Here is a 14,253-nt window from a genome sequence, read left to right on the forward strand (position 1 = left end):
GTTTTTGGTTTCAGTTTTTTTCTTTCGTTTTGGTTGCTTTCTGTTCGGTTGAGATTTTTTCAGTTTCTTTTGTTTCATTTTTGGTCGTTCTTTCGGTTTTTGAGTTTTCCGATTTTTGTTTCGCCTTTTGGTTTGGAGTCTTCCAAATTTTTTCGTTTTTGGTCGTTTTTTGGGTTTCGTTTTCGTTTCTTTTTTGTTTTGTTTTGGTTGTTTTTGTTTCGGTTTGCTTTTGACTTTTTCTGCTTTTTTGTTTTGTTTTGGTCATTTTTTGGTTTTTTTGTTCTTTTTTGGTTTTTTTTTGTTTCGTTTTGGTCTTTTATTGGTTTCATTTTGGTTCGGTTCCGTTTATTTTGATGTGTTTGTTTTGTTTCAATTTATTCTGTTTTTTTTTATTCGTTTCAGTTTATTTGGTTTTGGCGCAAAACGCGTCGGGATATGCGTTGCACGTACCACAATTTTAATTGAAAAATATTGAGTTTTGTTTTGAAATAAAATAGGATGAACCTTGTGTTGGCCCATTTAGACTCATAAACGAAAGCCACTTATAAATTTTTTCAACCCAATTGACCTTCTTGAATGATCCATTTCACTTTTCAAATTACTTGACCCAAAAAACCATATGGATGGCTTTTTCCAGCCCTAGATCTCATATATCCAATCTGTTCAGTTGTTTGATAAAAAGAATGTTGTTTTCTCTAACATATGTGTTGTTTTGTCCTTTTCTTTCATCTCTTTAGACTCCAGCCTCAAGTTCAAGCTTGGCCCCTGCTATTGCACAAGGGGCACCCTGGTCCTACCATAATTGGGTTCAAATGTCTTTAGATGATGTCAACTTTAAAAAGATAGTTCCATCCAATGAGTTGCTACATTTGCAAAATCTAGAAGAGGTTATTGTAAAATGCTGTTGGGATGTTGAGGAGGTATTTGAAGTAACATCGGAAGTGGCAAATAACGAGTCACAAACTGTAGTGATAGTTCCAAAGCTAAGAGAAGTGCAGTTAATGGATCTACCAAGACTCAAGTATATATGGAAGAGCAATCAGTGGACAAGATTGGAGTTTCCACACCTAACAAGACTTCATATTACTCTATGCAATAGTTTGGAATATGTTTTTACACCTTCCATGGTTGGCGGTCTCACGCATCTCCAGGAACTATATATAAGTAGTTGCTATCATATGGAGGTAATTATCGAGAAAGAAGAAGAATGTGATGGGAAAGTGAGTGACATTACGTTAATTATAAAATGCCCAGAAATAGAGGTTTTCACTGAGGGGTGTGTAGTTGCTCCTAAGCTAAAACTAGTAGAGACAGGTATTGAGTTCTTTCATGTAGGGGAAGACATCAACTCCTTCATAATGACAAAGAAACAAGAGGTAAGTAGAAGTGATTCGGTTCCTGTTAATGTAATTGTGATTCAATATTTTGTTTTTACTGTTTTCTATTTATGCAGGGATGTGTGTTTGGAGACTGGGTCCCTAGTGACGAGGAAATTTAGAGTCTGCTAGTTATACAGGAGTGGGAGACAACTAGAAACGTCATCAATTGTTTATTTATTTTGATTTTGTTGATTTTGTTTATAATTTGATTGTTTACGCTTTTCTTAAAATTCAAAAGGTAGTGGATTTTTGTTGTCATTTGGGGAGTAATGATTTGGATTCTAGGTTTCTAAAGCATGAAATAATGAATGAGTCGCTGGCATGTCTTACAAATGAAGCCGTAATTGACCGTTTACAAAACATAAAATCATGTAGAAGTCAATTGTATCATGTATATTGTTTATTGTGTTTAATTAAATTTGTTGCTTACATATCGAAACGTAGTTTATGTAATATAATTATTCTTAACCCAACCCATGTTGCTTTGAAACACCCCATTATAGTTTGACTTTGTTCATTCTAGGTTAACTTTTTTTGACACCTACTGACTAAAACTTTTGTATTCACCACGGGTGTGAAAGCCGATATTACCGGTTCAACCGGCAGGTACGAACCCCTTGCTATAACATTGGTTACATGTAGGTTTAGATCCATGACAAGATCAAGAATCAAAGGAGATTAATAGAAGCTCCCAAAATGTTTTCGACATTTTCTTTAACGTGTTGACTGCCTCTTCAACTTAAATTGGTTTTTATCATCTTGGTAAATTAATTGCTTGAATATTCATTACAACTTTGTATCCTTTTTACTCTCTTTATAACAGTTGACTTTGAACATCTTTAAACTTTGTTTCTTTTGACTTTCTGGATAACATCCAAATGTATATTGTTCATTAAAGTTTCATTCAAAACTAAACATAAATAAACTAGCATAAATGAAAGAATGTAAATGAACATTCACAAACATAAATGAACCAAAGAAACATGTGTTCATGTTCATTCGCTTATTAATTGAATGAAATAGCAACGAAATTATGTAATTATGGGGGGGGAGGCTTCTTCTGACTATTTGACCCGTTGTTGGTTTGATATAAAAACCAGCTGAACTATCAGCGCAAGCTAATACAATACCACCGTGTGTAAACATCGCATATGTAAGGCCTACATATTAAAAACAGAAACGTTAAACCAAAAAGTTAACATTCCAGACAACAAATAACCAAATCCAAACATTAGCAAACCCATGAATAATCTCAAAGATATATATATATCCTGAGAGTTGTAACATCAATTCTCTGTGATGGTTAATCGCACCCTCTTAACTTCTCAAATCAACACGCGGTCCCTAGAGTGAAGACAATATAAATCCACTAACACCACTGCATAATAACCAAACTGTGCATGCATCATAAACTCACTGTAAACCGATACAATCCATACAAATTCATCATACAGTTCAATTTCTCTACCAGTTACTCATGCATGCAATATAAGCAACCAATTAGATCGATAAACCTAAATCTCAATCTCAATGTAAATCAATGCAATCCGAAGCTATAGCGGATAAGATCGATAAACCTGAAATTCAATCTCACTGTAAATTGATACAATCCAAAGCTATCACAACTCAATTTCTCTATCAATTACTCATACATGCAAATCGATACAACCTCTAGTATCTCAATTCATAAAATAAGCATTTCAATTGACAGTTATGGCTAATTAATAAGTCATAACTGTAATATTCAAATAATGAGTCAGTAATTTGCAATTTATCTCATGCAATCAAACATCTTAAATGTAATATTCAAATATTGAGGAGCTTAAAACATCAAAATTAGTGTTTTTTGTTTCACCAAACATGCTGAGTCAAGATTACTCACATTCATTAAGATAATAACCTCTGTAAACTGTTGGGGTTTAGCGTAAACTAAAAACAGCAGACTCTAGAGGATCAAAAAAACTTATGGTTCCAATTTTATCGGATGTCCCCGAAGGAAACGGAATAGAAAAAAATTTGGACCATTTCTCGATTTGTGCGTGTCATCCTTGCGCAGGGGCCATGCTAATCTTCTCTGTATCGTTCCAATTTTATCGGACGTCCCCAAAGGGACAATAATCTTCATCCAGCTCGGTATTTTAAAGTAGCCCAAAATTCATCCAAGTATCGATGTGGGATAAACTGTTTAGTTTCTTTTACTTTTATTTCCCTTTTGAAAAACAACATTGTGCTTTATTTAATTACTAGTAGGTGTGCCCGCGCGTTGCGGCGGGGATGCAATGGGGATGCGTTCGGTAGGAGCTCGGTTTGCGGTGTGGGGGTGTCTAAATGAAGACATAACTATAAAGTTGAATACGAAACGAAACAATTCTAATTAGAGTTTTATCTAATGAGTCAACTTTAAGCAAAACCTTAATCTTACGACGTTTTAAACAACATTAAATGAAAGTTGGATATAATACATTAACAATTTGTTAGCTATCCAAATTGTTGGATGAAATTTCTTAGGTTGATTTGCTTATAAAGTATATACCTCTGTTTCTTTTTGCACAGGAGTTAAAGCATAACCAGTTATTTAGTTATTAGAATTAAGAAATATATTAAATACCTCATATGCGTCTGGCTTTGTTCTTTGACTTTATGGTCAACCCACTGCATCATCAGTTGATTGCATTGAAGTAGGCTTGGTTTCAACAATGTCATACAAAATGAAGAACATGAATGTTTTACAAATAACAATCACTAAACACACAAAATAACAAAACATGACAAATAAAGCATTTCGGGTTTCGGTTAAGTTTTGAGCTGAAATTTTAAAAACGGGTTACGGTCAGGCCGGAAACACAGGGTTACGCCAAACACCGACATAAAATATATTAAAATTAGGCCAGGCTGGAAACAAATTAATTGGGGTTTGGTTCAGTTTCGAGCTGCAATCAAGCTTGTATATATGTTTTTTTCATAAAATGTGAGCTTGGTGCAAGTTGAAAAAGAAAATTTTTTTAAATTATGTTATTTAGCTCAATTCGATTAAAATTTTAGGCCAATGTTATTCAGCGCAAGCCAGTTACAAATTATGATAACAATATTCAAAAGAAATTAATTTATTCCGTCAAAATCCAAAACCAAACTGAATCGGATTCGGTTTGGTTTGGTTTGGTTTTGAGCTGCCTAGGCCCTAAGTTAAGGTTGGTTCTGTTTTGGTATCGCCCAAAAATCCATCATAATGTATAAAACAAAAACCGAACCAACGAATATACAAAGGGTACTCATTGTTTACAATCGAACACCTTATCCATCAAATGCAATAAATAAACACCAGTTAATTGTCAATTACAGTTTCACCAAATGACTTTAGGAGATTAAAAGAACTTTAAAATCGGATCAACTTGCAATATTTTTTGTTTAAACGTCTGTTTTCTTATATATATAATTTATGAAACTGGAATCTGAGAGCGGGTCAGTTTGGGATATTTTGGTGATGCTGTCGGAAGGTCAAATGGGCCAGCTTGTTAGTCCAAATTAGTCATGTGCAAAGGCGAGGCATAATTGATTAGTTTTTATTACATGATGTTGGGCATCCTATCTGATGGGTGTACAACTTGAATAATGGATTTCTATTATATTAGCCTCTAACCATAACACATATTTAATGCACACATGTATAACATAAAATGCAAATCTGGAAAATCTGGAAACAGAGTTGTATATTGTGTTTGTTAACATAGAGAGTATGAAGTGGAAAAACAAAAGTGGTATGTACATGAAGTCAAAGTGATTCAACTTAATATAATTTTTATATATTAATCAAATTTTATGTCACTGAAAACCTATGTTACAGAAAATTGATAATGATAATGGACAAATAGCTAACTTTGATAAGAAAACAATTGGCATACAAGTTAATTTTAAAGTAAATTATGACAAAATTTATGAAGAGAGGAGATGGTTGTAAAAAGAAGTACTTACACAATTGATTGTAATTTGTAAATAAGTGAAAGCTCACGTCTCATTCCTTCCCAACCCATCTCCATTAGTTATAGACCGATTGGCTTTCTAAATAACAAGAAGATACCGCATAGTCACAAATTAAAAAAAATGCAGTAGTTACAAATCCATCAAACAATATTTTTGCAAATCAAACAAACACCTTATATTACCTTGATAAATAGTTTTTGTAATCAAAAGATATGCTTGCACGATAGCCTGTTGTCCAATCATCAGAATTGATACTTTCGCAGCCCCCTTGCATTTAAAATATAACATTAGCTATAATGATACTAAATCTTAATTAAAATGCAATATAGGAAGAGGGTATCGAGAAGCTTTAGGTATTATAGGAAGAGGAGACAGCGATAATTGAAGGAAGCAATTAAAGACCATTACCATTACGGTTACGTGGTCATTAATAAACGTCGCCTTGATAGGAGACAGCGATAATTGAAGGAAGCCACGACTGAATGAAACTTTGCTTATTGAATGTTGATGTCTGACCTAAAACAAGCGTTTTAGCATAAAGGAAAAACAAACAGATGGTTTTATTTAGTTTGTGCTTAAATTTGGTTGGGCTTTAATTAGTTTCGGCTTTTAATTTGGTTGGGCTTTAAACAAACAAGGGTAACATTATATTTTTTTTTTCCAGGGGTAGCGAAATACGAAAACCGACCAAAACATATAAAATTTGTACTACCGACAAAAAGTTGAGGGGTAGCGGAGGCTACCCCTGGCTATATGCTAGGTCCGCCCCTGTCGAACCGGGTTTTCGTCCCACCGTGTGTTACGTCAAAGAGTTTTGCTCTTATGGCGGCATAATGACTGTCAAGTGGCGGCCGGCGGTATGGTTTCCCGGGAGAACGCCCAAGCCAAACTCTAAAGCCAGCGTGAGCCCGGTTAAGACAATATAGTCTCGCCATGTGAGACATAGGCTCTCAAAATTTGGAGAGTACGGATAAAAACGAAATCTATATTCGTGTGGTATGTGACACTGGATATTATTCTCGTTCATTTACATGTAAGTGCATATGATACGCATACCATATTTGAGAGCCAATATTGAGTTTTAGAAAAAGAGCTCGAAACGAGATGATTTCAACTCGGCTTGTTTACACTACTAGATATATAGGATATTTTGGCTAACTTCAGACCTTGAAAACTTCAAGGGATAAAATGAAATCTTCCCCAAAAAAAAAACTGTTAATAATAATTTAAAAAACAGGCTCCATTGCCGGGAATCAAACCCAGGTCTCCTGGGTGAAAACCAGCTATGCTAACCGCTGAACGACAATGGATATTTGTCCTTCAATTTCTCTAATTTTTAAATATATAATCAGAGCATTGATGTAGTTCCAAATGAAAATGACAAACTGAGCATAAATACTCGGAGAAAATAATCAGTTAGATGCATTATACAAATCAATTCATGAATACTTAAATTAAGATTAAAAATAAGATGTAAATTATGCTAACCAATGAAAAAACGCGCTAAGCCAAATACGGAAAGGCTTGCAAAAGTCGAGGGGAAAGTTTTTATTGGCAAAATCAAAGCCCCAAATGGTGGAATTTGGATTGATAACTAGGCCAAAAGGTCCAGGGTTGTTTGCCACATGGCTCGGCTCGTCGAGACCTTTCTCACGGCTAGTAATGGGCTTTGTAATTCCACTCGTAGCCAAAGTTACATATATATATATATATTTGTAGTTTGGGTCATTTCTGTCATGTTTTCTCTTAGCACTCACGCAATGGCAAATCTATGTGTGGGCCAAGGGGTGCCCGGGAACCCCTTAACTTGTCAAAGTGCAATTTTATGTATCGTATATTCGTATACCCCAAAACTTAACATCCACCACTTTCATATAACAAGACCCTTTCTAGATATGCAAATTCTTTTTTGAAATACCGTGGATTTTTCTTCTACATCTGCCACTGGTTCCATGTAACAGTCTGTGCGGGTAAACACGTTTTCTTAGTTGCTACGATGAACACATTCGATAGCAAACATGAACATATGCTTACCATTTATCCTATGAGCTCATAGAAGAAGATTAATTTGTGCTCTCACATTTAAGAGTACTTATGTTCCTTAATGTGTCAATACCATAAAAATAATACACTTTTGTCTACCAATATCCATATCATTTAAAAAAACACTGGTAACAAGGAACACCACACACATATCTTTATAGGGCCGTTCAAACCGCTCGTTTGGAAAATGCTTGCTCATTTGTTCGCTCGATTGTAAATGAGTCGCTCTACGGTTTGTAAACAAGCCAAACAACGGGCAAAGATCTGCTCGGTTCGGTTCGGTTCGACTCGAATATTTTTAATTTATTTTATATATAATTATATACGAACAAATAAATAAATATATAGACAGCACACATATAACAAAGGTATACAATTTTTTAAACTCTTTTACATTTTTCCTATTCTGTCAAGTTTGTTTAAATGTCCATTATATCTCACTTCAAACTTTTTTCTCCTAAAAATTTACAACCTATTACACGTTTGTTAAAAACTATTAATTTGTTTACAAAATATATTATTTACAGCCTTCAAACGTGTTTCTTATTGAAATTTTTAGAGTGAAAAAGAAAAAAATAATGTTCGAAAATCTCGATGTTAGATCGAAAAATGCTCGATTCGATTTTGGCTCGGTTCGAATTTCAACCGTTTGGTTCGGTCATGCTGTAAACGAGCCAAGCAACGAGCAAGCCTTCGCTCGATTCGGCTCGGCTCGTGAATAGCCCTATCTCTTCATTCTTGAGATTTAATGCCCCCATATTCACAATATGTTTTACATTAAGAAGAGCCCGAATAGTTCACACGAATTTGAAACGTGTATCCGTCTTTTAGATTCATGTATTCTAAGAACGTCTTTTTGTATTTTGATATTAAACGACACATAAGTAAAAAGTCGGTATACAAACCTTTCGTCATATAAGTCATGCTATTCGTATTAAATTGTTCTAACGCACAAAACAACGTTGTGCTAAACTCGTACCCTTTATTACAACAAAACCAGTCTGGGATACAAGTTTTTGACCCTTTGTGGTCCAACAATAATGTTTTTGTACCAAATACCTTCACTACTTCAAACCTCAATCAACACTTATTAGTTATTATTATAACCCACTCAAAGAGGATACAAAAATGATGCATAATAAGGAAACAATGTGGTACACCTTAACATTACCAACAAATTCACTGATTAGCCTCCGGAATGCGAGACAGGGGTTGTAATAAATTGGCCGTCTTTGCAAGTGTGAAGGTACATTTGCGGCATTGCATGTTCCGCCTGCAACAACACCGTCACATAGTTCTTGAGAAAAAAAGGAAAAAAAAATGACGAATTTGACCACCCGTTAATGTATTCTAAGAATAACAAAATCACGAAAATCGAGATTTTGGGTTTTGTTGGTGTCTGTGCAACCTTTGGGCTTGTTCTTATAGGCCCACTAGATGTTTTTCTATGCATAATGAAATCCGTTAGGTTGCAGTCCGTGGATGTAGGTCCCCACGCTGAGACTGGGACCGAACCATGTAAAATATTTTTCGTACTTCTCGTTTATTATTTTTCTGTTTATGTGTGATATTCGTTTGTGCATTTGTGTGTTGGTTCTGCTATGCCGCTTTGTTCCTAACAGGCTTGGTATAAACGGGGTTCGGTGACTCCGGTCAGTTTCAAGTCAAACCCGTGAACCTGTTTAGCTAAATGGGTCGGGTCCGTTCGCCGTTGACCCGTTTAACCCATTTATTTTTAAAAATATGCTTTATGTAATATATTCAATTGGTTCACATCTCTGACACGATTTTCGGGCTCGGGTTCATGTCGGGTTGGACCCGCCAACCTGTAAATACGGCCCGTTTGACTAATGGGTAAAAAGGTCAACATACCTGATCAGCATCAGGATCTTCAGCAGGTACCAAAACATTAACTTCAGTTGCCTTAGAAGTTGTGATAGAAGATTCTAGAGAATCTTTGCTCAAGTACAGCTGGCAACCTGATGTGTTATCTATTGAAATGGTAGGAGCTGAACCCTGTAATCACCCACATTGAATAATATGAGATTAGCTCGTAAAAGTAGGTCCCCAAGGCCGAGTACTTCCCGAGTAATCGCTACATGGTATGGCGCCATGGCGACTTTCTTTAACCCTACCTAGTTACTAAGAATCGACCAAAAGTGGTCAACCTCAGCCAAAATCAGATCTAGCCGGTCAACTTGGGCCGATTTTGACTTTAAAAAAATCCTATTTCTATAATATTAAAGAATGAATATTGTTTTTTAAAATTACTAATTAGTAATTTTTAGAATAATTTAGTATTTAAAAATGTACTTCTCTTATTTATATTGATACTCACCTATTTTGTTATCAATATTAGTTAACTTATGCTATTCGACATATATATGATATCCAAAAATTAATTATCTTTATATTTACCATATCCGATTACCCTGAATACACCCAACTCCCCGGTCAACCGCCTAGGTTCTGCCTAGCGACTTTTGCAACATTGCTTTATATAATAAGAATACAAGTAAAATGGATACCTGACATTGCACCTCAAGACTGCTGCAATTAACAACCTCAAAAGCAGCAACAACATCCTGTTTTTAAGAGTTGTAAAGAGTCAATGATCATATACTAGTAACATCCATGTCCCAAATTAACACAAGTATTCTACTCAAGTTTTTTTTTTTTTTTTTTTTTTCTTTTGGCAAATTGAATTTTAATAATCCCAAATTTTGCAGTTGGCCAATAATAATCCCACTTTTGAAAATAGATGTCACTGATCCCACCTTTCACACTAATTCTTTTCATTGGACCTCCGTTAAAAAAAACTTAACTCCGTTAAGTATTTTCAAAATTTCAAACTGATGTTTAAGGGCTTTTGATTGAAGTGAGGGCACGAGTCGATTGATGTAAAACTTACCTCGAAATGGTGCTCAAAACAACGAAACGGTACTTCAATTCAGGTGTTTAAACTTCCAATTAACAAAATCAAGCCGTTTGGAGCACCGTTTCTGGTAATTTTACATAAATCGATTCGCATCATCTTTTTGATCAAAAACCCTAAAACATCAGTTTGAAATACAAAAAAAAACTTTTCCGTTAAGTTTTTTTTAACGGGGTTCAATGAAAACAACTAGTGTGAAAGATAGGACCAGACAGCTCAGCCATTTTTTGAGGTGAGATTATTATCAGTCAACTGCAAAAAGGTGAAATTATTAAAATACAATTTGCCTTTTTTTTACACAAAGCAGAAATTTGTCACTGACCGTAAATACAACACCCATTTTTGTGCATTTGTCAACAGTTATGTTGTTAACTTTCCCTGCATAAACAGAAAGCATAGACAATAAAAACACAGATTATTGGAAACAATTCAAACAGGCTAAACCATAAAATATACAAAGATTGTTAAACCATTTTATTTTTTTTAAAAAAAAATTATACACTTCTCTTGAGTGATATAGCTTAAAAATATAGAATAACTAAAAACATATAAACTAATTAATAATTTATTACTAATCGAGCTGAGCCCGGGCTTGCAAAAACTACTCACGAACCAAGCTTTAACATTGAGCTCAAAACAAGCCAAGCACGAGCCTAATCATTTTAAATCAGTATAAATAATCTTGAGATCATTTATGTATGCATATACGACTGTATGTATGTATGTATGTATGCATGCATGCATGTATGTATATCTTGTGCATCTAATAGTCGCTCTACATGACTAGCACGTTTTAATTTCTCATTGCACAACCGACTGACCGAGGTTTGGCTCATTTAAGGTACTACACGAGGTCGACCCGAGCTTAGGTTTGTTTAAGATTTTCTCAAAACACATAAAAATAATTAAAAACGTATATAAATTAATTAAAATATAATAAACGAGCCCAGCCCAAGCTTGAGAAAACGACTCACACGACGAGCTCGAGCTTTAGAAAAAGAGCTCGTTTGAGCTCGAGTTTTTTAAACAACCGATTGAAAATCGAACCTCATTTCACCAGACTCGCTCATAAACATACCGAATACATTAATATGCATACGAAATGCGTAAATAACGAATCAAACAATATTATACCTCTCTAGTATGCGTGTATGTATATCCTGTGCATCTAATACACTCTCTACACGAAAACGAATCCGAGTTTTATTTATCATTATTATTATTAATCGATCTAACAATATCTTCTAATTAGGTATAATAATAATAACATACCTAACACGTAAATTATACATTTACACATTATATATTACACATAACAAATAAAACAACGTAACACAAACTATCGCCTTTTCGTAACCACAAACAACACGAAATCAATCACCGAAACGAACCTGCGTTTGCTTGATCTTAACAAGCAGCTCCTTCTGCGCGTCAAACGCGTCTCGCAGCACACTCGTGATATCCTTAATCTGTCCGCCGATCTTCTCGGCCGCATCGGACACCTTCTCGACGTATTCAGTGATCAGATCGTCAAACGCGACGATTGACGGATCAGACGACGCTGACGCGGCGTCTAGTGCGGTTTGCGGCTGCGAACCGCCGCGGGAGAAGGATTCGAGCCGCGTTACCGCGGCTTCGAGCCTTTGGATCAAGTTTTCAGCCATGGGAGTGTAAAGGTGTGTGGGTGTGTGGGTGTGTGTTTGGTGTATGAAGTGAACGTGGTTATGAGTTTGTTATATGCGGGATATATGGGAGATGTGGATTAGTTAGGTTGGTTTTCTTAAATACAAAATAAATTAGTTTTATTTAAGCTGGGACAGACGAGCTGAGCTGAGCTGAGCTGAGCTGAGCTGAGCTGAGTCGAGCTTGAGCTTGATTTGTTTCGAGCTTTAATTTCAAAGCTCGAGTTTGGTTTGTGTGTAAATTTTCAAACTCTAGCTTGGCTCGTTTACTATTTATTAATAATTTTTTTATATATATTTTTCAATTATAATGTTATGTATAAAATAATATATATTATTTAGTTATTATATTTTTATAACATTATATATATATATTGATTAAAAGTTATTAAATATATATTTTAAAAAAATTATATATGTGACACACTCATTTAGGCTTACGAGCCGGCTCAAGCTCTATAAGTGAGGCTCGAGCTCGGGCTTGTTCATAAACGAGCTTACTTTCAGGATCGGGCTTGTGCTTGATTCAGCTGGATCGAGATTTTTAAGGAGCCGATCTCGAGTAGCTCGCGAGCGGCTCGGCTCGTTTGCGCCCCTGCTTTTAATACCATATACATAATGCATATAGGGTTGTAAACAGGCCGAAGCTAAATCAGACAAGACCTTGTTTGTTTTCGTCTGTTATGCTTTTTTCGAACAAACGGACGGTTCACGAACACTTACCCAATGGAAAGTTCGTGTTTGTGTTCGTTCATTAAGGAATTGAGTTTGCTCATGTTCGTTTTTGTCTGTTCGTTAATATTGTAAACATACGCAAATGGATGCTTTGGCATGTGCTTTGCCTTAGTTGTGCTTAGGTATTTTTATGGTCCAGCTGCGCAATACGTAGGATGGATGCTATGAGTAATTTGAGCTAAGGCTCATATTATTGGGCTAAGGCCCTGAGCTAAGGCTCATATTATTGGGCTAAGGCCCTGACGTTTTAGAGTTAAAACTCGTTAACGCGTTTGAGCTTGAAGCTCGCGCATGTATGTTTTACTTCGTTTTATTTTTAGTTTGATGTCAATACAATGTTGTCATATTGCTCAAAATTAATAAAGGGAAGTGTGAAACATGTATGCAAAAGGTAATAGAACGCATATTAAGAAAAAATAGCGCGTATCATTATTCATAATGGCTTAAAAAGCCTTGATTACAAACTTGACAACTTTTACATGAAACATTTTCTAAGTTGTGCTGCGTTCCATGTTCGCGGGATCTTCTTTCCATTTAAATCTTTTAAAGCGTATGCGCCTTTTCCCAATTATTCCGAGACTTGATAAGGTCCCTCCCAGTTGGGAGACATCTTTCCCGGGGGTATTGCGCGACTAGCTTCATTGTTCCGAAGGACAAAATCATTCTTCTTGAAGTGGCATTCTTTCACGCGCTGATTGTAGTATTTTTCTAGCTTTTTCTTGTATTTGGCTTCACTGATGATAGCCGCCTCTCTGCGTCCCTCAAGTAAATTGAGATCCAACCTCCTTTCTTGCTCGTTATCCGTCTTACTCATCATGAGCACTCTATAGGATGGGCATCCAATCTCTGCTGGAATCATAGCCTCCGTTCCATAGGTTAGGCTGAACGGGGATTCGCCATTGCTGGTTTTGCTTAATGTCCTGTGCGCCCACAAGACATTGGGTAACTCCTCGACCCATGCATGGGACTCTCCCTCCAACCTTTTCTTCAGCCCATTCAACAAGCTTTGGTTCGCGCGTTCCACTTGGCCATTCTCTTGAGGGTGGTATACTGAAGTGAAGACCTGATTGATGCGCAATTCCTTGAACCAACTGGATATCTTCCTGTCAGTGAATTGTTTGCCATTGTCGCTCACGATTTCCATGGGCAGGCCAAAACGGCATACGATGTGACTCCAAATAAATTGCTTCATTGCCTCGGCTGTGATTTTTGCCAGTGGCTTTGCTTCAACCCATTTTGTGAAATAGTCTACTGCCACTACCAAAAACTTTAATCGCCCTGGCGGTTGTGGTAAGGGACCCACAATATCGATTGCCCACTTGTGGAAAGGCCATGCAGAGGTCACCGGAATCAAGTTGTTCTTTGGCCGCATGGTATTTGGCGCATAGCTCTGACACGCTTTGCATTTTTGGATCTCTTTTAACGCGTCCAAGTACATGCCTGGCCAATAGTAACCTGCGTTCATTGCCTTGGCGACCACCATGCGCGGGCCAGCATGTAT

General features: G+C 36.1%; 1 non-coding gene across 1 annotated transcript; it reads right to left on the reverse strand.

Annotated features, from left to right (window-relative positions):
* Nucleotides 1-3,389: 3,389 nt before the first annotated feature.
* LOC143586224 (U6 spliceosomal RNA) lies at nucleotides 3,390-3,492 on the reverse strand. The gene has a single exon (XR_013144673.1). It is a non-coding gene; the product is annotated as a U6 spliceosomal RNA (small nuclear RNA).
* Nucleotides 3,493-14,253: the final 10,761 nt, after the last annotated feature.

Source organism: Bidens hawaiensis, unplaced genomic scaffold, assembly GCF_021521415.1.
Source record: "Bidens hawaiensis isolate Kalapana, Puna unplaced genomic scaffold, B.hawaiensis_p1.1 tig00034533_1, whole genome shotgun sequence".
In the NCBI taxonomy this organism is placed as follows: domain Eukaryota; kingdom Viridiplantae; phylum Streptophyta; class Magnoliopsida; order Asterales; family Asteraceae; genus Bidens; species Bidens hawaiensis.